Source organism: Pogoniulus pusillus, chromosome 1 (genome assembly GCF_015220805.1).
Source record: "Pogoniulus pusillus isolate bPogPus1 chromosome 1, bPogPus1.pri, whole genome shotgun sequence".
NCBI classification, from domain to species: domain Eukaryota; kingdom Metazoa; phylum Chordata; class Aves; order Piciformes; family Lybiidae; genus Pogoniulus; species Pogoniulus pusillus.
The window spans coordinates 32,424,347-32,450,596 of NC_087264.1; the positions used below are offsets into that span (position 1 = coordinate 32,424,347).

At 42.8% G+C, this 26,250-nt stretch overlaps 1 long non-coding RNA gene across 1 annotated transcript; it reads right to left on the bottom strand.

The window, feature by feature from the left end:
- Positions 1-525: 525 nt before the first annotated feature.
- Positions 526-26,250, bottom strand: LOC135180735 (uncharacterized). The gene is made up of 2 exons (XR_010304545.1): positions 26,173-26,250; positions 526-1,183 (listed from the first exon to the last, which is right to left on the bottom strand). It is a non-coding gene; the product is annotated as an uncharacterized LOC135180735 (long non-coding RNA).

Genomic DNA, 26,250 nt, shown 5'->3' on the forward strand with positions numbered 1-26,250 from the left:
AGGTTGGACTGGATGATCTTGGAGGTCTCTTCCAGCCTGGTTGATTCTATGATTCTATGATAGGGAGGTCCTGTGTCTCAGCAAGGGTAAAAACCTTTAGATTCTGGATAGAAGACTGAGAGGGGATCTGATCAATGTCTATAAATATCTGAGGGCTGGGGGTCAGGAAGGGAGGGACAGGGACAACCTCTGCTCACTTGTGCCCTGGGGTAGCACAAGGGGCAATGGATGGAACCTGCAGCACAGGAAGTTGCACCTCAACATGAGGAAGAACTTCTTGACTGTAAGGGTCCCAGAGCACTGGCACAGGCTGCCCAGAGAGGTTGTGGAGCCTCTTTCTCTGGAGCCTTTCCAGCCCTTTCTGGATGTATTCCTGTGCAATCTCATCTGGATTCTATGGTCCTGCTCTGGCAGGGTGGTTGGACTCCACGATCTATGGAGGTCTCTTCCAACCCCTAACATCCTGTGATCCTGTAGTGTCAGTCTTTTAGGAAGTCTTGCTTGATTTGCAACAATTCCACATCATGGAAAGACAGAGTGGGATCTTCTTTAGAACGGGGTGGAATCTAGGTAAAACCTACAGAACAAGCAAGTGGCTCCTGTGTGAGCACCACAGTTTATATCAGGCAGCAGACTGTCACTGTTCAGCATCTGGCCAGACATTCCCTGTCTGCTGATCACCACAGAGCGTCTCTGAGCAGTGAGAGAGGCTGTCTCAGAGCTCCGTGTGCGGACTCTGCCCAGGGCTCAGCTCACCACGCAGCTTTTGCAACATTTCCCAGCGGACGTGGAGTTTAGGAAGACAGATAGAGCGGGAAGGCAGAGAAGCTGAGCAGCTGCAATCCAGCTGAAGGAACCTACTGTGATGTGCATATTCAGTCATAGCTGTGATCAGGGACTCCCTTACAACTTCAACCGCTGCAGTCTTCAATCAGAGCAAGGCGACTTGGAATGGCTGCAACACCAACCGAGGAGCCTTTGCAACGGCCTGGATGCCTTTCAGAGGTGTTGAGCTCTCCGAAGGAGCCTGTAAGCTGCTTGCATTTGGAAAAGAAAGGAGATGTTACAATTACGCTCTGTCCGACGGTAGCCGGTTTGGAGCCGGGACCAGCCGAGGCGCCGCGGCAGCTGTTGCACGGCGTGGCCACAAGGTGGCGGTGTGGCGCCGCTCTAGCGCCTGCCTCTGAAACAACAACAAAAAGAGGTTTTGTTTAATGAGCTTGAACTCACAAGCCTGCTCATCTAGTGAACTGTGACTTTTCAAATACCAACCTATTAATGTCAAAGGCAATACTGAAGGGAACGGTTCTGTTTGATTTAAAAAATACAGACAATGTGAAGTCCACTATGCTCTAATATCTATCACCTATGGGGGCTCCATTCATGCCTAATGCTTTATTCAAGCTAAGACCTAGTTTTTATATATCAGATTAATACATATCTACAGCTTTGCACCTTTCTATTTTGATTTTTTTTATTATCAGGGCTCGCCGGGGCCATTTTCATTCCCTTACTATAGCATCTGCAAGCAGGTGGATTAGAGATAACTCTCATTGTGCTTTGTTTTCTCCTGACACTGTCATTAATCATTCCTTAAGCCACACTTCAACTTCTAGTAATCAGGACTGGCTGTTCCCGAGCTGCACAAGAATTGCCTTTCACAATGTAATGTGAAATTGGAAGCGAATGGCTGAAGCCAGACGCTTCTTCTGCATTCCCCATCTATCTCATCATTTAGGTATTTATCCATCTCGGGCTTGTACAGGGAGCATCTCTCTCCTTCCCATGAGGACGCAGATTGCAACAGAGGATCAGATTTGTTACCCAGGCTTTGGGCTTTGATTGTCCTCTTATAAGTTCGGGATTAAAGTGAAATTTCCCACAGGGCTATGCAGGATTTGCTAGCATTTAACTGTTTAACCTGGCTGTTTGTGAATGAGAATCCTGTGGTCAGCTATTCCACAGAGAATATTATGGTAAGCCAGCTCTGAATGGCAGCCATCGGGGTAAATTCCTGTAAAGACTGCTGCAGTTGATTCCAATTAAGTTCATAGCTGCTAACAATTGTTTTCTGGTGGAGGACAAGCAGTAACCTTACGATAAAACACAACTGCCAGCTCTCTCCTGAAGCACTCACTGCCGGCTGCAGAACAAACACAGACCTTCCAAAAGTTGTTTATGCTTTTAGAATCAGCCTGCGCTAATTTGTCTTGAACTGGGTCATGCCTCTCCCTACACGGGAGAGCTGCCTTCCCTCCTATCTTCCCCAAACCTAGCAATAAGGAGAAGCTAATCAGATCCGTAGTAACATGGCAGGGGAATGGACAAACATCTGAAACAAACGGCGCTTGATGTATTAATAAAGACAAATTGATGGTTCTGGCAAGCACGCTGCTAAACGCCTAGCCAAAACAGATGTATTTTTCCTGGCGTTTGATGTGGTTCCTGCACAAAGGAAAGTACCTATGTGCTGCTGCTTCCTACGAAACTGAAAGCAAGGGAGGAAAATCTTCCAGTCCACATTATCTATCTTTTAGTTTTAGAGCCATTTAAGGCGAAAAAAAAGAGAAAGAAAGAGATTTTAAAACAAGTCAAAATCATTTTGTTATCTAGTTTAAAAAGACTGCATGCTCAACCACTGTATATGTATTCTATGTAATGTGGATGTGTTTTTAAAATGCCTAGGAGGATAGTGCTCATTTCATGTGCTTCTCCAAGAGACATAACACCCAAGCAGCTGAAGTACATAATTTAACAAAACATTTTAGCTCGCAGTGAAATCAGCTCCCTTGGAGGGAATGGACTGAATCATTAAACTCAGTTTTAACCCCCACTCCCTAAGAAATTCCTACATCTGATTCAGAAGTTCGTTTTTCATCTTCTTCTTTGTTAGCTCAAAAAAAAAAAAGTGCTGAATTTCCAAAAAAAGCTCTCATGAAAATTAGTTGGGGGGGGGGGGGGGGGGGAGGAAGGAGGAGGAAGAAAACTAAACCAAAACCCAAAACAAAAAATAAATCAGAAATATTTGTATTTGTCCTTTTAAAAATAAAAATATCCCAGAGGGCTCAAGGGAAAGGCTCAAATCCGAAAGTTCTGATGTGGGCTGGAATTAACAAATTTAAAAAGACAAATAAATTCCTTTTTTTTTCCTTTCTATTTGTTTCCCTGTTCAACTCTTCTGCATCACAAACCTGTAGTTCTGGCATTGATCTTGTGCTAAGCGGGGCCTCAGTGGAAAGGAGCAGTGCCTGGTACCCACAAAAGCCTCACTGGCTGAGTGTGAATTGCTAAATATCTTTAGCATCGTTTAGTGTTTCTCTGGTAGCATTAAATGATTACTGAAAAGGCAGCAGCAATCCTTTCTATTTGTTTGAAATATCCTCGAGATTCACATGAGTAATTTTCAGCTGTGTATAATGCTCCCAAAGTAACCTCTCCATTTCCATTGTTTTAGTGTGAAATCATTTCCTCGGGAGATAATTAGAGTTGCTCCATTTATTACATTAAATGATTAGCATGCACTTGAAATGATTCAGTATATTTTCCTTTATTGCTGATGACTCTTAAATATGGGCCTACATTTTTAATGGATAAATTAAGATTGTCCTGACATTCTGTGCCTGCCTTGGCAGCAAAACAAGAGAGACTTTTCGGTTACAAATACACACACAGGTGTGTGTTGCACAAGGCAGGTTAGCTGAAGGTCTCCTCTTCACCTGAGTATCCCACCTGCTTCAATTCAAAGGCCATTAATGACATTTGAAGGTAAAATGGGAATTCAAATGGATTAAAACTGCTGCTGCCTTTGTTGCATGGGTCGCTATTAGTTGCCGCTCCTAAGTGCCATCAAATCAGAATCACAGTATCTCAGCTCAGGCATCTACTTCCTCTGAACAAGCTTCATCTTCTTCCAAATACATATAAAATCATTTCTCACAGTGGCAGACTTGCACTTGAATCACATTATGAGAGTTCATCTACATGAGGAACAAGAGAGGTTTTTGGATGCTAGCTAGTGCGTTATCATCTGCTGCTGTAGGAAAACCAATTACTCTACAACCTGTGGAAACCTACCTCAGTTAATACTCCCAATTAATGGCAAGCCAAAGCCACAGCTTCAAGACTCACTTTGAAGAATAGAGGAGCCTACAGAGCACAGCTGATGGGCTGCAGGCTCGAGTTGGGAGCAGATATTTGTGTAGCTAACATCATTTACTGTGAGGGTGATGGAGCACTGCAACAGGCTGCCCAGAGAGATTGTGGAGTCTCCTTCACAGGAGGCTTTCCAAACCCACCTGAGTGTGTTCCTGAGTGACCTGCCCTGGGTGATCATGCTCTGGCAGTGGGGGCTGGATTGGATGATCTCTGGAGGTCCCTTCCAATCCCTAACATTCTGTGGTTCTCTGACAGGAACTCCCACAGCTGACACCAAAAGTGGCCTCAAAGTGGTGGATACCGACTGTGACAGAAGTCAGCAGAATTAAAAGGGCTCTGTTTTACCAAGACAGTGCTGTGTCATTCCCAAAGGAATACCAAGGATGTATTTAACTGGATTTGAAAGCTTGGTCCACTGGAGTTAAATAAGCTACAACATTATTGGATGTGAAACTGATGTCATTATTAAGGGATGCGATGTGGTCTGATCCCCTGTCCTCCAGTTCTCAGGCTTCACTGTGTCCCTAACCCTCTTTGTGCATCCAGGCAACCTCAATTCCAGCATTTTCAGTTTGTTTTTATTTCTTTCTGCATCTTAAAAAGAATAAGTCCTGTATTGCAGGTTTTAATGGTAATGAATCCTTTTTATTCTCCTGGTGAGCTATTATTTGAGTACTTTTTGAAGAGGATCTCTCCCCTATTATGTGAGGCAGGAGAATGCATCTCCTGTTTATCTGCAAAGCCAGTTTGCTTGTGGTTTCAGGGAGGAAATTCATAACTAGTCAAAAGAACATGCAAACAGAGACTGGAGAGAATACAGAAGAGAAAACAGAACACAAAATTTTAACCCTCACTCAGTGTTACAAACACTTTCATAGGTGTGATTTGGTATTAAAGCCAATAAACTTCTATCCTACATCAGGAAATAACGTTCTAAATGAAATGCTCACTACTAGAAAGAGAGACTCTGTATTTTTCTTCCCTTCTCACTAGCAAAACACAGAAACCAACACTTCCTTCTGCTGGTCTATTTTCCATCCAAAAGACATTGCAGGTATTTCTGCCTTTAGAAGGAATTACACCGAGTAAACCAAAGATTTATTCGTCAAGTCATAAGCATTGGGCGCACTGCAGGGACAGGAAGCAGCTGTGTGTTTGGGATCACAGATCTCACCAAATCAAATATTTTCTATCTCAATATGCAATGTTGCTGCCATTTCAGGTAGTCTTGCTGCAGGCACCACCAGCATGCATGGTTTGTAGTATCTGTCCACGTGTTTGGAAACAAACATATTCATTGCTTCCTTTTCACAGAATCACAGCACCTTAGAGGATGGAAGGCACCTCCAGAAATCATTCAGTCCAACCAAGGCAGGATCACCCAAGCTAGTCCACACAGGAATGCACCCAGGTGCGTTTGAAAGTCTCCAGAGGAGACCTCACAACCTCTCTGGGCAGCCTGTTCTAGGGCTCTGGCACCCTCAATGTAAAGAGGTTTCTTCTCATGTTGAGGTGAAACCTTCTCTGTTGCAGTTTGTAGCTGTTGCTCCTTTTCTTATTGCTGCTGACCACTGAGAAGAGATTGGCCCCACCCACCCCTCATATATTTGCACACATTTTGTTTCTTGGCTGATCTCCACTCAGCCAAATTCAAGGCAACAGCTCTCCTGCAGGTGTGCTGACATGAGACAGACTTCCTAACTCTAAAAATCTAAGAGAAGCCTTAATTTGATTGTTACTAGGACAAAGACTGGGTTGTGGGTGCCAGCTAGAATCAAGCCCAGATAACAGATGCAAGTTCCTAAATGCAAACTGTGCAAACCCAGCACAACAGCGTGCCCCAGCAGCCAGAAGTTCCGGGAGGTCTGATGATCTGGGTCCCAGAGACTGCTCCTGCTTTGATTCGGGTCGTAAACATGACACTTCTTTCTACTTCAGTGATTCTAGATCAGGACTATCCTAACTAGAGATGAAAGCCTGCTCACCTCAGTTCAAGACGTTCCTGTTCACTACAGGAGGGTTGGACTGAATAACCTTAAAACTTCTTTCCAACTCAAACCATGATTCTGTGTGGAAGGATTTCTTGCTAACAGGACATGAACTGATAAGAATGAGCAAACCCGCGCTGCAGAGTGTCCTTGAGTCCATCTTGGAGGCATGGGGGGGCAACCTGCAGCTGCAGGAGGCAGGTTCTGCCAGCTGCAGGGGAAGGACTCTACAGGTGGTTATCATAATGATAACCTATCCGTACCTCACAAATAACCCTGGACCAATCTGTACTTTCCACATGTACCAATCTTGAACCAAGTAAGCTCTGCATGCCTCTTCCAAGTGAGCATAAAAGTCACTGTAAGATGGGAATAAAGGAGAGCACGACCGTCTAACCATATCGGTGGCCCAAAAGGCATTTCATTCTGGAGTGCAATGCTGGCAATGCTATGATTCCAGCAAGGCCTAATGAGACCATGTCCTCTTGTCCCAAGTTGCTTGGGAGAAGAGTCTGAACCTCACCTGACTACAGCTTCTCTTCAGGTAGTTGTAGAGAGTGATAAGGTCCCCTCTAAGTTTCCTCTTCTTCAGGCTGAACACCTCCAGCTCAAAACTGTGTCCATTTTTGGGCTCCCCAGTTGAAGCGAGACAGGCACCTGCTGCAGAGAGTCCAGCGGAGAACCATGAGGAGGATGGGGGCACTTGAGCATCTCCCCTGTGAAGAAAGACTGAGAGCCCTGAGGTTGGTTAGTCTGGAGAAGAGAAGGCTGAAAGGAAATCTGATCAATGTGTACAAATATCCTCCTTTGGCAGGAGGCTTGAAGTGGATGACCTGCAGAAGTCCCTTCCAACCTCTAAGGTTCTGTGATTTGCTAGGCCCAGGACTAGTGTATGAGGTAGCCACGCTTATCCTTAAGAAACTTCCTTGAGCAAATATAAAAGCACACCATTAAATAACAGCACTACTACAGGCAGATTATAGGAAAAGTGCCATAATGTTGTTTGTATATGACAGGCATTTGCAGTATAAGAATGCTGAAATTCTACCCTGATGTCATTAAAGCATAAATGACACACTACCAAAAGATGGAGATACTAATGTATGGTGGTTAAAAACTCCACTTCTTCCCAAGTTTGAGAGTATTCCCTTCTTTTTTTTTTTTTTTGTTTTAAATAGCTTGAAAGCATATTTTTTAATAGATGAAGTTATAACAATACCAAGAGTCGTGGCGTGAAAGGTTACAATGGATGAACACCATCTCTCTCAAACATTTATTCCATTTAAGTAAAAATACCTGATAGAGAGCATTTCTATTATTCACAAGAAATCATGCAATATAATGGTTCCTAGCACTCCTTTTGTAATAGCTTATTTAAATACTCGGGGCTGCAATTCAGATTCCCACTTTGTTCAGGCTTCACAGAAATACTTCTTACAATTGATCACATTTTTCTGCTTTATTGTATTTTAAATAGCCTCTGATTTTCAGTTTGAGATTTTTTTTTTCCTCCCCTTCTTCCCAGAACCCAAGACTAAAAACCAGGTTTGCAGAAGTGAAAAGTACAGACTCAAAAAGAAGAGGGAAAAAAAACCCCAAAACCACCAAACCAAAACCACTTTCTACACTTTTCACAAGTGAGGAGAAGCAGCTGCAAAACTGAACAATGAAATCTACTCTAGGAATCTGGAGCTTGATGGGGGGTTTTGTGAGCCCTCTAAATCTGGAATGATCTGAAGATATAAAGAGTGCTCAGTTTTGGCTTTCTTTTCTTTCCAACGTTTTAAATGGATTTGAAAGCTTGGGCCACTATCCTGGGTGATCCTGTGCAGGGGTTGCCTAGATCATGCAGGGACTGGAATGATGCCGAGACACCAATACGACACACAATTTGAACCTTTATTGCAGCTAAAAGCAATGTTTATATAGAGTGCCAATACAATGTGTATAACTCTGATAGGTTACATAGCAGAATATGGGCTGCCCATATGCCTTAGAAGCAAAGTTGACTGCCTGGCCCTCTTAGCCCACTCAGCTAACTTTGCAGCTTCTCCAACAACTTCTTCAAGGTTGTTTTCCTTGAAGGTGCACTCCTTATCTCACATCCTTCTCTGTGTCCTAGTGTTACCCTTCTTGCTTTCTTATTTCAGATCACTCAGCACTACCCAAACCCCAACAATCCTGCTTTGGCAGGGAGGTTGGACTCAATCTCTGGAAGTCCCTTCTGGCCTCTCATGTTCTGTGATTTTCTTCAGTGATGCAGCAGTTTACACAAAATTAAGAAGCCAGGTCCGAGAAAGAGTTATTAAAGTTCCTACATCTTATTTATTGTCCAAAAAGGAATTTAGAAGAGGAAGTGGGAAGAGATCTTTATTTATAACGAGGTTTTATGTCAGTGGTTTGTAGGTGCTGTGTTTCCACCTTTACTCAAATGATTAAGGTATTTATAGTGAGTCCAGGGTAGCCTCTCAGCTGTTGTCAAACAGCACAAAGTTGTTGGCTCCCATCACTTGAGTATAAATCCTTTCCTCCTTTTATTTTTCCAGGATAAAATGGTGATAGTTATTTTCATTTCAAAAGAGCCAACCTTTTATCTAAAGAGCAAACAGGAACGATTGTGCACAAACCAAAGAAGCAAAAGTTTCTTGGAAGTAAGTCACTGAAAATGTACATTCAGGTAGTGGAAGACAGGACTGGACTCAGGCTAGATGTGCTCTCTTTTCTCAGGTAAAATGGCATACATGGGTAAAATGATTTATCTTAAAGACACAAATAAAGCAAACATGACAGAGTAATAGGTTCAGTACTGAAAGCAAAAATCAACTGCATTACATAGATTCATAGTCAGGTTGTTTGGGTTTTCCTTTTAACAAAGCTTGATATTCACCTGAGGATGAGGCCCTTTGGAGCATTATGAGGCCATGCTCCATTTTTAAAAGCATGTATTAGCTAAATGATAAATCAAATAAGCTCTCTCAGGGACATTGAAACTCTGATCTCAAAAATAAAAATGCCTCATCTCATAACTTCCAACTCATTCAAAAACAGTTTGATATGATAAACTTCATCCTGCTGAAATGCTATTGGACTAGAGCATGGGACTCTCAGGGCAGTCAGCAACAGTGCTCTTTTTAATAGCATTCCCACTTGCATTTTAAATAACTGAATGGTTTTCAAGCATTTAATAGCAAAATCTTTTTTTTTTTTTTTAATGAATATCAAGAGACATTTGTAAATAGCAGCATAAATTGCTCCTGGGCTATAAACCTGAGTGCCAAGTTTCACTCCGGTATGAATACAGGCAATTGTTAAAAGGCTGAAAAATGGATTCATTAATGGATATACTGGCAGAGCTGGAAGTGTAATAGAGCTAGGATGTGCCACTTTAATAAAGATATCATATTTCATCTCCTAGATTACACCTAGCTTTTCTATTCTAAATAAAAAGATTAGAATGGGAAATATTTAATTCTTCCCCCCCGCATATCAGATTTAGAAACATGCAAGGGAAATGTCACTTCAACGATTGGGAAGCGCTGAAATTATTTCCTTGAAAACAATAATAAAAAAGGTAATCCCTAAAGAGATGGTAAATATGTTTATTGCAAAAAACAAAAACAGGTTAGGCATGGCTTTTGCAAAAATCAGCCCAGGCATTGCTTTCGCAAAAATCAGATCCGTCTGCTCCCACTCAGCCAAGGAGACACATCTGAGGGCTTGAATCTCACTGTGCTTTCTGTGCCTCTCTCTATCATCAGTGCCTCAGGAACCCTGTATTTAACCAGATTACTTACAAGTAAACCCTGAGAGGAGCTCACACCCCTTGCTGCTGGTGTGAGGGAGGGAAGGAGAGCTCTGAAATTGAATACAAATGTGGTATTTATGGTTACATTTTATTAGGCTATAACCGTATATCAAACGTGCTAAATTCAGAGATAAAACAAATACGAATCACATTCAAGATTGAAAATTTAATACTAAACAGGCACTCACAAGTTCCCTTCCATCCCAGCCTGCTTTGTAGAACAAACACTGCATCCTGGGATTCACTTACTAAATGTAAGGGCTATTTGCTTCTGAAGGTTCTGCTGGCCTCATGAAAGCCTACTTGTAAACCAAAACATCTGCTAGAGGACTTTACTTGCTTTTTGCCAGAAAGCAAAAAATGAAGTCATTGTAAGCTCTGCATAGATAGCCCAAACCATTCTGTGTTTCTATGACATGAGTTTTGCAGTAGAAAGGCAACAAAACAGAGAGCCAAAAGAATTCAAGTCCAAAATTCAAACTAATTTGCACTGAGTGGGAAACTGAAAAGGTAAAAAAAACCAAACAAAACCCAACCAAAAATCAAACTAAAGGTGAGGATGGTGGTTAAAATACTTCTCCATCCAGGATGGTACAGCTTAGGCATATTTGAAAACGCATTCCAGGCTTTTAAACAGGCTACAAGCTGATAAAAAGGTTTATTTGTCGAGGTGTAAGGATTGCTATTAATACGAAAGTGCAGGCTGGTGCTTGGAAGGGTTCTGACGGTGGGGTAAAGGAGTTCAGGTTTCACCTGACTCTATTATCCTCAACTGCTATGCTAAAAATGCAGCCAGAGCGTAATGCATATTGGCAGTGTCAGCCTGGAGATCCTGACACTGGTGTGGTCTGGGTGTTCAGGCTTTTCTTTTCACAAGCACTACTTTCAGGACGAGAGAAAGGGTTCAAGAAGTCACCGAGCCTATAGCTGCATTTCAGCAGAAAACAGGATAGCGTCTTTAGGAGGTGGAGCAGGAGTTCTCTAGATTACACCCTGCTTTCTTTTCGGCTCACCAAAGAACGGCAAGCTCCAGCTAGAGGAACAGACTTCAGCTTGTGCCTTGCTTTCTCAGGCTGAAAAAAAAATGACCCACTTGAGTGTATATGTTTTCTAATATACTTTAACTACTTCTTCTCTATATACCCATATAACATGATTATGTTTCTGTCAAGACCTAAGTGGTGCGGATCGACAGCTCTAGTAACCTGCTAGAACAAAGCTAACTAAGCTAAATTCACCCTCGTGTCACTCATTGATGCCAGTGGGTGAAACAGGCCCTTGTGACTGACAAATATAGCAAGCATATTCCACATTCGATTAGAAATAACAAATAAAGATAAAGGTGGATAGGGAAAAAAAGGGGGGAGAGGGGGAAAGGCTTAGCTTGTTTTTTGAATGCCTCTCTTACCTTCCCTAAGGAAGGTCTTAAAAACATAAAGTTGGATGCAAGAGAAGTATTCATTAATATATTGGAGTGATTTGCAAATACTCAGGGGAAGGTCTGGTTCTTCCTTCTTTTAAATTGATGTAGATTTGAACGGTTCCTTCAGTGGCAGTGGAATTACACCAGCTTTACACTCGCGTCACAGGCAGCAGAATTTAACGCTTGTTGTACAGGATAGGAGTTTAGCCCAGATGGAAAAAGGCAGGCTGCTGTTCTCCCCAGCAGCACAACTCAAATTAAATCAACTCAACTCTCTTTTGTATTTATTTCTTTTTTTTTTTTTAAAGAGTGGCAGTAGTTTAGTTTGGAGCCTTATGAGTAAATTAACTGCTTACATGGGACAAAAGGAAATGTCACAGGACCAGATCATTCCTCTTAGACAAGACAGATTGTGGCTGTTACTGGTTGGGTTTTTTTTGTAGTTGTTTGGTTTTTTTCCCCCCTTCTTTCCTGTGACAGATGTGACTGCAAAATGATTTGGATACAAATTTTAAGGATTTTTCTCCCAATTGTTTTTTTTTTTTCATTCCTGAAAAGAATACTTCCATAACACTTAAAAGTGGGATCCTTTATTACAACTCTTTTAGGGCAATAAGAGGATGGGAGCTTGAGCAGTGGGTGTATTGTTGTGACACTCAAACTATTTGTAAATATTGCTAAAATATACTAAGAAAGCTCTGAGCAAGGCAATACTACAGCAAAGTATAATTTATCATACATGATATATGCTTCAGAGACAATCATGCTGCATAACAGGCTCATGATAAAGAAGCAGTGAGTGTGCCTTGCTCTCCAGTAAAAGGATTCTTTTCAATCTCTGGTTTTGCAGGTTTATTCTGCAGAACCCAGAGTGGTGGAGAGGAGACCTTTTTGTGCATTTCCCTCCCTGCCTAGTACTGGTGGGGTCTTGGCTGGTGAGGTCAGTCTTGCTTCTGCAGCTTACCCTTCCTTCTTATTATACTTTATACTTAAATAAGCTCCTCTGACTGCAAAATCTGGGCTACACCACCAGCTTGCTTTCATTACCTTCTCATTCCAGATAAGAAAATAATTAATTGGTTTACAGTAGGGCTACATTTGCCAGGGGCTTTGTTTAGAGTCATTGAAGCAGCTTCTAACAGACCATGGAAGAAGAGCTTTAAAAGACACAGTGAACAACCCCTCCAGTCCATATCAGCTCCGTATTTCAAACCTCATAGCTTTGGAAGATGTTCCAAAAGTAGATGCAATCTGGATTTCCTTAACTGCCCATTACTTACACCAAGGAACGAATCTAAACATCCAAGCTGAAACCCAGCACATAAACTCTCACCCAAGATGAAGCCCAGCACCTAAACACCAGATCTAACAATCTGAGTATTTATTTCTATATTAAACCAAAAAGAAAACCCAGACTATTTAAATTCCATCCATGTGCAATTTTTTTTTTTTTGCCTTCATTTCTGGGTTTCAGTTTACATTTCCCTCATTAAAATTTCTACCATGGTCTATACCATCATTTTCAGGAGGAGGTCAGTCTTGGGGGCTATTTATTCCAGGCAAAATATCCAACTGGAGTTATGTAGATCTGCATCGAAAGATGGATTGGAATATCTGACCGACTCCTGAGGGGCTTTGTACTCTTGCCTTCTACTTTTGTGAATAAAGACCTTGCTTTCATTGTCTTTTTTTCTTGACCAAATGCTTTGGGTAACAGGAAATAGAATATTTTGGAAATAATAATGTGACTCTGCAGAAATGTTTAGATTAGGGATTATCAAGGGAAAACAAAAAGCAGTATCTGAAATCAGTAAGCAGGTGAGAAGAATTTAGCTCAACACATTAGGATGTTAAATAAAGGCCACATCTTGCCCTCCCCAATTAAGCTGTAATCTTTCATCATCCTATCATTTTACAATCACAGAACAGTTTGCATTCCTTCCTGCTCCAAAAAGTAGATCTTGGAATCATTATATATGTCTAGACACATTGCAGAAGGTATTACAATCTATTTTTCCAGAGGAAAACTTTCATTTTGATAATGTCATGGGTGCTGACAGGCACCTAGCTACATACAGCACATACGAAGCCAACCCAGTGTGCAGAAGCCCTTTGCAGGGAGCGCATTAAATTAGGTGATGGTATGGAAGCAAATAGCTGAAGCAACTTCTCTATACAGGACTCCTACTTAGACACATTTTGGAGCAACCAGTGCAGGGTATGGTGATAGGCTGCTGCACTACATTCCAAAGCAGTGATCACTGAGTGTGCTCTATATAACCAAACCATATCTTTTCATTTGTGCTGAACATTTGAGTTGGTGGCAGCAAATTAGTTGCAGAATGTGAAAACTCCCACGAGGAAAAGAACTTTGGGGTTGTTTTTGTTTTTCCCCCTCTGTTTGTTTTGTTTGTTGTTGTTTGTTTTTATTTTTAACTACAGTTTACTCAACTCCAAACACATTCTTTGCACTGATGATTTACCAGAACTTCAATTTACTTCTGAATTTTATACATGCAAACCAAAAAAAGAGACAGCAGGGTTCTACTTTTAGAATCTTAGCACCATTAGATACCAACTAAAATTACTATGCTTTGCAGAAAAAGGAGGATTAAAAGAAACAAAACAACAAACCACACATGCATAACAAACTCCTACTCTTAAATATTGCTCTGCAGTCAGAATAGTAAATAAATACTTTAAAATGTGGAAGTATTTCCAATTAAAACCGCTGATATTTACAGTAGGGATGTAAGCATATTTCCTCTCCCTCTCTAGTAAAATAAGGGAACCTGAAGATAGAGTCTAAATACCCTTAAAATAACCTCCCACCTAGCTCAAATAAAGCAGATTTCTATACAAGTAACTATGTCTTCCACACCTCAGTATTTGTGACTCTCAGTGCAAAAGATGAGAAAAATCTGCAGATTTTCTTTAAAATGAAGTTTGATTTTTTTTTTAATTATTCATGAATTTTTATTCTTGACAGCACGAAAAAGAACATCACCAAAAGGGGGAAGCCTATTTTTTGATAAAGCAGGAATGAAAACTCTGTGCTGTCTTAATTTTCAGCTGAAATTTACAGCCATAGTACATGGCAGCAGCATTAAACCCACCCCTCCACACCCCCACCCCTCCCCAAAAAAAAAAGGTTAAAAAAAAGGAGGGATACATTTTCCTATTGAATAAAAAGCCATGGAAGTTGCATGGGGTAGAGTCTCTAGGAAATCCACTCTTTCTTTGAAAAAATGTCATTGGTGAGATAGGAGATTGGCACCACAATGAGGAAAATATAGTGAGGGCTGATACGGACTGTCAGCTAGAATTTGGGTTAAGACACTGACTTTTGTCTGCCTGGTGCCTACCTTCCCAAGAAGATGGAAGACGCAAAAGTGCAAGTTTCCTCTCGCCGGTTAATGTGGTCTATACAAGTGAATAATGTATAAGGAGATGTTCCCTTGATAATGTCACAATTATTCATTGTGCAGCCATAAACTCAAATATTCACATTAACAGCTAGGTATTATTTTTCTTCTCTGAAATTAAGTGAGTGGCATCAGTGGCCATAAATGAGAGCATTCATCAAAGGCGCAGGCCATGGCAGAGGATTAAGCGAATGCTGATGAAGTGTCCAGATTCCCATAACTTGGAACAGGCTGCATTCAGCATTCCTTTATTATCCATCTGCCACATAACAAAAAGTCTCATATATTTAATGCAGGTTTGCCCTGGGCCACGTAATAGGATTAGGAATAATTTCTACAAATTTACAAAAACAAATCACATGGGAAGGCTTAGAATTTGCTAATAATTTCTCCATAGCTGGGAGATCAAAGGGATGGAAGAGTCCAGAGCCAGGCGGTAGTTTGACCCTGGCCAAGCTTTTTTAATGAAAGGGTTAATCTTCTCAGAGGTGACCATAGAGGAGCAAATAGTGTGACCAAAGGCAGATTCAGGCCTCCAAAAATAGGAAGAAAATCGTCTGCGGAGTATGACAGCAAGAAAACATTTACAGAATGCCAGGAAGGTTTGCTGGCTGGAGAAATAAAATAAACCAGCAAAGCACAATGAATTGGTTTTTAAGCTAAATGGGACCAGTGGGGAGGGGGAGAGGGAGGGAGGGAAGAGAGCTGTGCTGAGGAGAAGCAGCTTGCAGCATGGACCAGAAATACTGGCATTTCTTTATGAAGAACAGCAATTAGGGTCACAAAACACTCTCACCCTCAGGTGAAAACTCTCTTCTCCAAAGAGGTGTCAGAACTTCGGTTGATTTCTTCAGTTTGGTTCCCTGTTGCCAAACGCTTGCTCTTTTTTTCTCCCTCTTTTGGCTTCCCCCCCACCCCCCCAGGGGAAATGCGCTGCAAACACCCCACAGCTCAGGTTTGGGCAGAGCACCTCCACGAGTTGCCCAGTGAAGCTTTTTCAGAACTGTCTTGGGCTTGCTGCAATTTGTGGTTGGAAATTTTCGCTTACCGATATTCTGAAGGCGATTGCTCTGCTCAGATCAAATCGGGCAGGCATTGAAAAAAAGATGGGGATCAAAAAAAAACAGGAAAGAAAATGGTGGTAGCAGGGTTTGGGGATGCTGGGGTTTTCTCCTTTTTTCTATTACTTCCCCCCCCCCCAATTTTTCCTCTTTTGTCAACTGCAAAACCTGCCTGCAAACTGTCACCTTGCTGCATTTCTTTCCCCACCCAGGAGAGTGCAAAGGAAGTGAGTTAACATCAGGTAGATGTAGGTGAAAGCTATTTTACTGATGCATTGGAAGTGGGTTTAGTGACATTTGAAAGCCCAGCAGCCTTCTCAGTTGCAGGTGAACCATGTGAAGATTCTCATTTTTGGCCCCTGACCTGCTGTAACAAGTTGGAAAGCAAACTTCTGTCTCTGTGGTTTTCCTCACCTATTGGATTACCCATTCAAGCGCAGATGGGATAGTCTGATTACAAATAAATTAGTGAATAATTCATTGAAGCAGCACAAAAGTCCATTCAGACATCACAGAAATATTCCAGTTGGAAGGGCACCCAGGATTACCAAATCCAACAGATATCCCTATTCTACAAGGTGCACCCTAAACCATATACCCAAGCATCACACTCATATAACTTTTAAACATATTCAGGGCTGGGGACTCCACCACCCCCCTGGGCAGCCCATTCCAATGCCTGATCACTCTTTCCTTGAAAAAATGTTTCCTGGTCTAAACCAGTCACAGCTTGAGGCAATTCCCTCTTGATCTATCATTAATGATGCTTGAGAAGAGACCAGCACCAACCTCTCCACAATGCCCTTTCAGGTAGCTGTAGACAGCCATGGCACCTGCCCTCAGCCTCTTCTGTTTCAAACTAACCATCCCCAGCTCCTTCAGTTGCTCCTCATCAGATTTATTCTCCAGGTGCTTCCCCTGCTATGTTGCCCTCCTCTGCACTTTCTCCAGCACCTTCACATGCCTCTTGTAATGAGGTGCCCAGAACTGAACATCTGAACCTATACCAAGATATTTTTCTCTTATCTTTCTTTTCTTGGAAGAGAATTTTAAGCAAAAAATGTTACTTCAGCCTCAACACTAACTCCATAGGATGCTACATATCACACCACACTCTTCCATGATGTAAGAAAGGTCTGGCAATGACAGGGAGATAACAAAATAATAATTCCAGGGAGAGAATGAAACATTTCCAGCAGAGCAGCTATGTTTGAACACAAGGCCTTATATGTAGACAGCACACAACAGAAAAAAAACAAACTTGAAAGCTGTGTAGCTTTGAAAAGGGCCAGGTCAATATCCTTGGGGAATCATAGATTGGCCTAGGCTGGGAAAAAAAAACTTAGAGATCATCTACTCCAATGTCCCTACCATGGGCAGGGATACCTCTCAACTAGCTCAGGTTACTCAAGACCCCACCCAACCTGGCCTTGAACATCTTCAGGGAGGGAGCATTCAAAACATCTCTGGACAATCCATTCCAGAGTCTTGCCTCCCTCCTAGTGAACGATTTCTTCCCAAGATCCAATCTAAACATATTCTCCTTCAATTTAAGTCCACCTCCCCTTGCCCTGTCAGTAGACACTCTTGCAAAAAGTCCCTTTCCAGCCTTCCTGTAGGAACGAAATCTTCTGTACTGTGTTGCTTGCACCTTTCACACACATAGTCCTGTCTGGATGGCTAGAAACAGAGGAAGCCCATTCAGGTATTATTAGATTCCAGCTCTTTCCAATCCTGTGCCACAAAGAGATTTCCAAGAAGGATGCCAATGAGTACCTAAACCTGGTACGTGTTCCACAAAAAAGGAACATATATTTGGCAGAAAAAATTGGCTGAAGGCCACCAGATTTCTTTCACAGAGCCTACCTGGAAGCCAGCAGCTCTAGTTACTTCATACTGCTGCCAGTATGAACTGAACTTAAACGTGCTGTAGAAATAAGGAACTTTTTTCCCCTTTCATATACAGAAGTGCAACTCAGTCTTCTGCTGCAAAACTGGTTTTTTTTGAGACCAGCATAACAGAGATGTAAATATCTTGTAAATAACTTTCAGGCAGGGCTTGAGGTTAATGTTTCAAGTTGTGATGGTCATAACAAAAACAACCCTCAAAAAACAGACAGCAACCACTATCACTCATCACAGGTCAGGAGCAGAAAGTGCTCAATGATTCACAGATATGATGGACAGTGGTTTAGAAACTTCATCTGCCAGTTCCCTCAGGATCTGTGGGTGGATCTTGTCAGGCCCCATGGACTTGTGCAAGTTCAGATTCCTTAGGTGCTCACGAACATGATCTTCAATTATAGTGGGCAGATCTTCCTACTCCCAGTCCTTACTTTTGCCTTCTGGGACTTGGACATAGTGGTTGGAGTCCTTGCCATTGAAGACTGAGACAAAGAAGTCATTGAACACTTCAACCTTATCCATATCCTTTGTCACCAGCTCTCCACTTCCCTTCTGGAAGGGTCCCACATTCTCCCTAGTCCTCCTTTTCTCACCTATATACCTGAAGAAGTTCTTCTTGTTTCCCTTAATGTCCCTAGCCAGATTAAATTCTAGCTGTGCTTTAGCTTTCCTAACCTGAGCTCTGCTGGCACAGACAATTTCTTTGTATTTGTTCCAGGTTCCCTGTCCTTGCTTTCACTCTCTGTAGGCTTTCTTCTCACATCTAAGTGTGTCCAGGAGCTCTCTATCCATCCATGCAGGCCTCCTGGCATTCTTCCCTGCCTCCCTCTTTTTTGGGATGCATTGCTGCTGGGGCTGGAGGAATGATCCTTGAACATTGACCAGCTTTCCTGGGATCCCTTTCCTTCCAGAACCTTTTCCCATGGCACCCTGCCAAGGAGGTCCCTGAAGAGGGTGAATTCTGCTCTTCTGAAGTCCAGAGCAGCGAGTTTGCTATGCAATCTCCTTGATGATCTTAAGCTTTACGATTGAATGGTCACTGCAGCCAAGGCTACCCTTCAGCTTCACTTCACTCACCAGCCCCCACCTTGTTGGTCAGGACCAGGTCTAGCATAGCACCTTTTCTTGTAGGTTCCTCTGCTACTTGGAGGAGAAACTTATCATCAGTGCATTCCATATCTTAGTTATCTCCTGTTGGCTTATATTATCTTGTCTCACATTACCTTTTATCTTATCTCACCATTGTATTTGTTGCATTTTCACATTAGAGGAAACAGGCACAAGATGAACTTGGATCTGACGCAGTTTTTGAATCCCTATCCCCTTGATCCATTTTACCAAAGAACCACATTTTTAATAACCAAGTAGCTCAAACTGCACCTTTGGAATTCACCAGCAGACTAAGACCCTGAACACACCTGATGTCTGGGAAATACGGAGATCTTGGTTCTAGCCTTCTCCCAGCTGCATTGGGAAACCAGTTTTGCTTTTCACCATCTTAAGTAACAGCTCTTTTGCTGGTCACCAAGAGTGACCTTTGCGTGTCACAGTGCCACTCTGGGATAAAGAACGAGTTGCCTTTGTAGGAAATCATACTGTGTATTTACAAGCAGCTTCTTGACCTTACCAAAGGAGCTGGGGAGCAGCAGATAACAACCTATTGTGTGAACTCTACAGTCCTTCACACGAGACCTTCGAGCCCAGAAATGTAAGGTCACATCTCTGCCCCGTACTCAAGGAACAACAGAGATTTTCATGGCTGCTCAGAAACATGCTGCCCTTGTTACAATCACAACTGTATCTTGCCCTGCTATGCAGGCCCAACAAACCCGAGGGAGAAAACTAATTTCCTACCAGAAGTTCATGCAAAGCAGCATCAGTGGGCAAGAAAAATTCCTCCAGGTTTGATTTGTTCTGATGGATCTCCTAAAGGCACAGGCACATTTGAGGAAGCCCTTTTATGCAATGGGAAGAAATATATTTGTTAGTTTCCTTCTCATGAGTTCATGTATGCCACCTGGTAATGCTTTTTTCCTGCTCCTTGATTTGGTGAATGGCTTTATCAGCATTTCTCATTAACTGCTTTCAGGAGGGGAAAAGGGACCCAAGCAGTGTGTGGTTGGTCAGGGGAGAATTCTGTATGTTCATTGCATGTTGGCAATGAACATGAGGAGTAATGCCATCCTTCTCAATACAGAATCACAGGGGCTGGAAAGGACCTGAAAAGACCACCTAGTCCAATCCCCCTGCAGAGCAGGATCACCTATACCAGACTACACAAAAATGCATCCCAGTAGGTTTTGAATATCACCACAGAGGGAGACTCCATAGCCCCCTTGAGCAGCCTGCTCCAGTGTTCTGTGACCCTCGTTTGGCTGCACAGCTAAGTGAACTGGAGAAAGGAACACCCAGAAGTGTCTTTCACAGAATATTAAGGGTTGGAAGAGATCTGCAGAGATGATCCAGACTAACCTCCCTGCCAGTTTTGAGAAAGATTCCCCTTGCCCTAGTGTCAGCACACCGGAGCTCTTTCAGAGTCACTGGCTTTGCAGTCATTGCAGACACAAATGAAATATGTATCATAGAATTATTCACATTGGAAAAGACCCTTGGGATCAATTCCAACTGCTGACCCTACTCTACATAGTTCACACAGAATCACAGAAATTTAGGGGTTGGAAGAGACCTCTAAGGGTCATCTAGTTTAACCCCACTGCTAGAACAGCATCACCCCCAAACATATCCCCAAGCACCACATCCAAATAACCTTTAAACACATCCAGGATTGGCAAATCCACCACCTCCCAAAGCAGCCCTTTCCAATGTTTGGCCATTCTTACTATGACAGATTTTCCCCTAGTGTCCAGGCTAAGCCTCCCCTGGTGCAGCTTGAGGCCCCTCCCTCTTGTTCCATCTCCAATTACCCATAAGAAGAGACCAGCACCAATCTCTCCACAGCCTCCTTTCAGGTAGTTGCATACAGTGATGAGGTCTCCCCTTAGCCTCATCTTCTTCAAACTAACCATCCCCACCTCCCTCAGTTGCTCTTTGTAAGATTTATCCTCCAGAATATGGCAGTGTGCAGCTTACTGCTTACAATTCTGTTTTCAGAGAATCACTGAGGCTGGACCTTTCAGACCATTAAGTCTAACTGTAACCCAACTGCCATGACCACTAAACCATCTCCTGAAGCACAACAGGTGCTTCCTGAACACCTCCAGGGATGGTGACTCCACCACCTCCCTGGGCAACCTGTTCCAACCCCTAATCACTCTCACTAGAAGACATTTCTCCCCATGTCCAATTTAAACCTCTATTTGCACAACTTCAACTCATTTCTTGTTGCTAGTTTCTTTGGATGAGAGACCAACAGATGCTGAAAAAAGTTTTTCCTCTTAGTTCACATTTCCAGCATGTCCAACTTTGAATTCTTCAATTAATTTAACCCAAATCAGTGCATTTTCAACAGTTCTAAGAAAAACAACAAATATTGAGGTTGCCAAAGCAGTACTTTGTGACATCTTGGCTTGTGGTAGTTAGACAATAAGGAGCTATGGAAGAGAAGCTTTTCTCTGCTGGAGAGGTTTAACAGTGGACCAGTCACCGCCTAATGCTGTTGTGAGTTTTACTGCTCCTATTTTGCCAAGACATTTCTCATTTTGCACAAAGTGGAAACCCATCCACACCTCAGAAATGTGGTGCAATATATCCCTTCATTAATTGCACAGACTATGGCCCTGCAGCGTTTCACCAAGCAATGTTCTGCTCTCTGGTCATCCGAGTGAGAGGGCTGAGAGCTGCAAAAAGCCAAGTCTGATAGAAAAATACAAGCAGTGCATAAAATGCTGCCTTCCCAGTAACTCTGAGTCATCTCCTGTAAGGCATGCTTACTGGCTACTTTAGCTTAAGTGAATATAGGTAGATCCCACCTGAGCCCAGTTCCCGTCTACTGCTTAATGGAGCAACTGTAATTTATGCACAGGGAATCATGGAACGGCTTAGCTTGGAAGGGACCTTAGACATCATCTGCATGCAAGCCTCCAATTGTGAATGAGTCACCTAAAGCTATTCTAAACTCACTCCGTACTGTGCTGGGGTGTTTTGTCAAGTGGAATAGGGGGAAGAGCAGTGCATGTTGGATTTCCATGCTTTAAGTGGGTTTCAAGAAAGGAAGGGCTCACTGTTTTTATCCCTATGTGGCACCAGAAAGAGCTGTGTCACTTCTTGTGACAAGCTGTCCCTGGAAGTGAAGCAGAGTTATCCATGTAGTATCACATCTGATATAATAAACTCTTGCAAACTAAGCTGCACCTGCAATTCTAACACTATCTGCAAGGCAGATAATCACACTATTGTTAATTAAGAGTTAATGATACTGAAAGCCTTTTAAAGGCTGATTACACTTAGGTTTCCTTTTAAAGCTGCTGAAATGCCTTAGGAGCATCATCTTCACTGATCAATGAGCTCCCTGTCTTCGTAGGAATTTTTGACTGGTGTGTGTGGGTGTACAGATCAAACCCCCACTGGCACAGCAGAAAAGAAAGCACTAACTGGCATTGGTGGAGGCACAAGAAGAGAATATTACAGCAGTAATGAGTTTGCTGCTTCTCCTCTTATACCAAACTTGCAGTTACTTTCTGCTGACTACACTGAAATTCTCCCAGCTGCACTCCAAAAGGTAACACAATGATCTGGACCCAAAGAAGTGATGCATATTAGAAAGGAAAAAATAATAAGGATCAAAAACCAAATTGAAGACAACACTAGACCCTGCAGTTTTTCCTCCACCTATTTTCAGGAGTAGAATGAGAGGACATGGTCTGAAACTATGCCAGGGGAAGTTTAGGTTGGGCACTAAAGAAAATTCATTTACTGAAAGGGTGCTCAGGCATTGGAACAGTTTTCCCAGGGAGATGGAGAAGTCATCATCACCAGGGGTGTGCAGGAAATGAACATGAGCCAACAGTGTGCCCAGGTGGCCAAGAGAGCCAGTGGCATCCTGGCCTGCATCAGGAATGGTGTGGTCGGCAGGAGCAGGGAGGTCATTCTGCCCCTGTACTCTGCACTGGTTAGACCACACCTTGAGTACTGTGTCCAGTTCTGGGCCCCCCAGTTTAGGAGGGACATTGAGATGCTTGAGCGTGTCCAGAGAAGGGCGACGAGGCTGGGGAGAGGCCTTGAGCACAGCCCTACGAGGAGAGGCTTAGGGAGCTGGGATTGTTTAGCCTGGAGAAGAGGAGGCTCAGGGGTGACCTTATTGCTGTCTACAACTACCTGAGGGGAGGTTGTAGCCAGGAGGAGGTTGCTCTCTTCTCTCAGGTGGCCAGCACCAGAACGAGAGGACACAGCCTCAGGCTGTGCCAGGGGAGATTTAGGCTTGAGGTGAGGAGAAAGTTCTTCACTGAGAGAGTCATTGGACACTGGAATGGGCTGCCTGGGGAGGTGGTGGAGTCGCCGTCCCTGGGGCTGTTCAAGGCAAGGTTGGACGTGGCACTTGGTGCCATGGTCTAGCCTTGAGCTCTGTGGTAAAGGGTTGGACTTGATGATCTGTGAGGTCTCTTCCAACTTTGATGATACTGTGAAATGTGTGGACATAGCACTTGGGACGTGACTTAATGGCCATGGCAATCTTAGGATGTGAGGGCTGGAAGGGAAATCAAGGATCATATAGCTTCAACTGCTCCGCCCACAGCAGGGGGGATGGATGATGGTCAAAGTCAGTGATCTTGGAGGTCTTTTCCAGCTGAAGCAATTGCATGATTCTATAAGTAGTATCAGCACAGCTGGCCATCTTTTTTTTTTTTTGATAGCTAAGTTACTTAGAACCTCTCCTCGCTGGCAGCTGCACAGCTGCTTTTGCACAGACTCTGAAGCCTCTGTGGTATTTCAGCCATTCCAGCAAATTCCCATTTTCAATAATAAATAATAAACCCCTATAAAGTCACCTGAGCACCCTGGGAGAATTATGGCCTTTATTATGTACAATTCGGGGTATATTAATCCTTACATTGAAAGATTTTTTTAGTGACCTGTCTGAAAGTCAGATAAATTATCAGAAACAGCAAAGGAAAATTACAGTAAATGTCCTTTAGTAGAACCACTGAAATGCCCTCTGCAAAATATGGGATTGTTTAGTTAGAGGAAGAGAATCCAGGGACAGACACGATCATTTTTTGTGGCATAGCTCTGAGGCTGATTACTTGAGTCAAGTGACCAAGCTGGGAACTGTGAACCTCTGGACAGTCATTTTCTTGCTATTACTAGTGGCTGTTTTAACCTACTCACCTATTAATCTACCGTGTATTTTCACTTGATTGATGGAGCTTTCCTTCCAAGAAACATTTGGTAGAGCAGTGCCTTTCCTCATTCAAAACAAGTCCTTTGCCTAAATCTGTCTGAATGCATAGGAAACTGCTCCTGAGCAGCAGAGATGAAAGGGGATGAGGGGATAAAGGTTGTTTAACACAAATATTGCAACATAACTGAAATTATAGTTTAAAAAAAAGGAATTAAATGACTTTTTTTTGGGGGTGGGATGATCATGTTTAAAAGGGTCAGAAATGTGTTTGAGCTGTACAAGATTAACCTTTACTCATTGGGGAAAATGCAGACTTCGACAGCAATCCTCTGCAGTGGTTGCACTTGCTAAAAGTTTAAAACAGTAATTTTTTCCCAAGAAAGGTCATCTTGAGCTAAAATGTCAAATAAATTATTTAGATTACTGAATTAGAAAAGTGAGGATCTGACAGGCTGAATTTTTTATGCACATTAGCCACAGTCAGAGTCTCTATATGCCCTTTCTATTAAGTGCACCCCCTCTTACCTTATTAAAAAGTATCTCCATTTAGTCCAATACATTCTCCTGAAGATGTGCCTTAGCATCTAAATACCTGGTCCCATTTGCTTCTTACTCACACAAAACAGGAAGCAACTTACACAGAGTAGGAAGCAATTTATTTGGCTCTTGCTTGTTTTTCCCTCCAATAGAAAAAGCAATGTAAGAAAGACTCTCGCCACTAGTTTGGAGAAGAAATTAAGTCACCAAAAAATAATTGTAGAATCAGTCAGGGTTGGAAGGCATCACAAGGATCATCTAGTTCCAGCCCCCATGCCATGGGCAGGGACACCCTACCCTAGATCAGGCTGGCCAGAGCCTCATTCAGCCTGGCCTTAAACACCTTCAGGGATGGGGCCTCAACCTCACTCTCATGGTGAAGAACATCCAGTCTGAATCTGCCTAGCTCTAGCTTTGTTCTATTCTCTCTAGTCCTGTTACTACCTGATATTCTAAAAAGTTCTTCCCCAGCTTTTTTTGTAGGCCCCCTTCAGATACTGGAAGGCCCCAAGAAGGTCACCTGGGAGCCTCCTGTTCTGCAGATTGAAGAGCCCCAACTCTTTCAGTCTGTCCTCATAGGAGAGGCACTCCAGCCCTCTGATCAACCCAGTGGTCCTTCTCTGGGCATGCTCCAGTGTGTCAGCATCCCTCAGCAGACTTGCTGTGGGTGCACTCAATGCCTCTGTCCATGTCACTTACAAAGATCCTGACCAGGACTGATCCCTGATGGACTCTGCTTGTCACTGGCCTCCACCTGGACATGGCCCCACTGACAGCCACTCTTTGGGTGCAGCCATCAAGCCAGTTCTTTATCCACCTCGTGGTCCACCCATCAAACTCATGTTTCACCAGCTTGGACACCAGGATATGGTGCAGGAGAGTGTCAAAGGCCATGCTCAAGTCCAGGTAAATGACATCAGTTGCTGCCACTCATCTATTACTGTTGTGACCTGTTCATAGAAGGCCACCAGGTTTGTCAGGCAGAATTAGCCTGATCTTTAAAGCCTCCATGTAGTTATTAAATCCTAAGTTCTAGCAGAGGAAATGCTTCAAGTAATATTTTGAGGCATGGAAAAACAAAGGATCAAAATGGAAAGGAAAAAACTTTTAAGTAAGTGCTGCTCTCACAGATACATCCTAGACTTTTTATAGGGTAAAACCCAGCTATAAGTAAATACCAGAAAAGTGAAGAAAGTCCTCTTCAGAGTTAGCTGCTCAAACACAGGTTTTAGTCCAGAGGTTCACATCTTCACTTCCCAATCCTCATTCACAAGTACTACTGATAATAACTTGAGGCAGTACAAGAGCCTCTACCCAAACATGATGCAGCCAAATGACAACAACAGCAAAACTTTCCACTTCATTTTCCAGAGCCAACATTTGCTCACCACTGGAGAGGTCATTTCACAAAACAATTCCACATTGATAATAAGCCTCCCCTAATTGGATTGTTACTGCAAGTTCCTTCCCCCCCACCCCAGACCATGTACTCTGTGAAGCAAAAGAAGTTCTGAAGTAACCAGTCCAAATGCTAAGGTGCAAGGCATGACAAAAGGAAAGATAACTTCAACTTACCAGCAGAAAGTCCATCAGATGAGCTGCTTGTCCTCGTCCCTCACTTTGCTAGTACTCCTGGGTAGGTACAGTGTCACA